The 2092-nt window shown below is 46.4% G+C and overlaps 1 pseudogene; it reads right to left on the bottom strand.

Annotated features, from left to right (window-relative positions):
* Positions 1-265: 265 nt before the first annotated feature.
* LOC113613926 (N-alpha-acetyltransferase 50 pseudogene) lies at positions 266-1289 on the bottom strand (annotated as a pseudogene).
* Between the last annotated feature and the right edge of the window lie 803 nt (positions 1290-2092).

Below are 2092 nucleotides of genomic sequence, written 5' to 3'. Positions count from 1 at the left end.
CATTAGCGAAAAGCAGTTTAACTCAAATGCTGAGACCAAAGTATAATACTATCTACTCAGACAGTCCCACCCACCGTCAGCCACCAGCAAGGAAGGAAGAAATAACTGCTTAACAGAACAAAATAAGCTTAGTATTTCTTACAAGGATAACAATGGTCTAACTCTTGAGATAATACTCAGAAGGACAAAAGGTGGAGTGAAGGCAATGTACAGGGATTAGTATCCACAAAATCTTGAAATCCCCAAAGTACCACAAAAACACTAAACTTGTCTATGAGTTGGAGAACAAGATATTGCTGCTGCTGCTTCTTGTCCTTTGAAATATACAATATTTTGTAGACCCTGCCCTTCAATGTGAAAGCAGGACATTAAAAAAAAATTGAAATTGACACTCAAGTTTTTTGGGACCATATATCTTAACTGTGAAACTAAACAGATCTATACCTTCTCCTTCCTACAATCAAACCACCTCACAAAAATAAGAAAACTAAAACAATCCAAACATGATTAATAAGTCCTTAAAAGTTTAAAATTTTTAGAGGAAAGGGAAGGAAGTTTTGAAAGGAGGAAACACAAGAACAAGGAAGGGGGAAAGCTTTAAAAGAAAGGAGGGGGGGAAATCAATGGGCCTCTCTTTTATTTGGTGACAAGCAAGTGCAAGAAAGTTCATCTGTAATTTGTTCAGTTGTCTGTCTTTTGCACATCTGTGTTCTGGCCAGAAGGGACTTTGAGGTTTTTCTGCAGCACGTGAGCATCAGCGGGCTCTATCCTCTTACAGTAGTTCTTCTTTGTCTCAATAATCTCAAAGCCAAACTTTCTGTAGAAGTCAATTGCAGACTCATCGCTGATCTGGACATGTAGATAGATGTCAAAAGTGCCATCTTTTTCACAGATGTTTAAGACATGATGTAACATTTTAGTTCCTATTCCTAGCCTTCAGTACGGTGCCAGACATCCTAGTGTCACGATGTAAAGTCCCTTCTGATTCTGTGAATGATCCACCCTACAGCATACTGCACCTACTGCAATACCATTGAAATAGGCAAGTTTTGCTAGCTCGCCAACCTCCAGCGCATTCTTATAGAACTTGTCATTGGAGCTGACTGGAAAGATGACCTGGTTTAATCTCTTCAACTGTTTAATATCATGTGGTGTCACGTCTCTCAGCTCGATCCGGCTCCCTTTCATCTTCCCCGCCTGCTGAGGCCGTTGTTACCACCGATAGCAACGCCGTTGTCGTCGCCGCCCTGAGCTCTCCGCGCCCTCAGCTCGGGCAGCTCCACCCCACAAGCCGGCTTCCTCGCTTAGGGCAGGGAGCTGAGCGGGTGACGGAGGCCGCGCGGCCCTGTATGAAGTACCCCAGAGAGGGCGGGGGTACTTCCCGCCGCCGCGCTGCTGCCGCCGCTTCTCCACACGTGCACACGGGGCACTCGCCTCCAGCCCGCCGCCGCAGCAGTCGCCAGCCAGACCCGCCGCCACGCTGTGCTGGATGAGTCTTTCATCCGTTCTCTCTCCTCAACTCCTACACTCCCTGCTCCTACCCCCAGCCCAGGACTTTGGACCTCAACTTGCGCTTAAGAAAATAGAAGCCTTCAGCTGAGAGCTTCCTTGTCTCCCCTCCACCAAAGCAACCAGCCTGCCTGCCTTTGCGCCTGTCTTCCTCATCCTCCCTCCGGTCAAAGCTGAGCAGGTGCCCCTCCTCCTCCTAAAGAACTGTCCCTCCACGCGGGTCCTTCCATTCACACACGCTTATTAATACACGCTGTGGACCAGCCACTGCTCTGATGGTAGGGATAGAATCGTGAAGAAGATGGAGAAATTCATGCACTCTTGGAGCTCATATTCTAGTGGGAAAAGTCAGAAAATAAACATGCAAAAAATAATATTATTTCAGACAAGACCTAAGAAGAAAATGAACTCAATACATAGAAAAGAGAATGATGATGATGATGGTGATGGTGATGATGAGGGTGCATGTGTGTATGTGCTTGGGAGGCCATGAATGACCTTTCTGAAGAATTAGCATGTGAGCTGAGACTTAAAACAGTGCGGCTGCCCAGGCCTGCTTTTTAAGTCCTCCAGTCCTCAGTTT

The sequence above is a fragment of the Aethalodelphis obliquidens genome, unplaced genomic scaffold (assembly GCF_003676395.1).
Source record: "Aethalodelphis obliquidens isolate GAN/ISIS:26980383/991018 unplaced genomic scaffold, ASM367639v1 scaffold90, whole genome shotgun sequence".
In the NCBI taxonomy this organism is placed as follows: Eukaryota; Metazoa; Chordata; class Mammalia; order Artiodactyla; family Delphinidae; genus Aethalodelphis; species Aethalodelphis obliquidens.
This window is presented reverse-complemented; position numbering and strand designations above follow the sequence as displayed.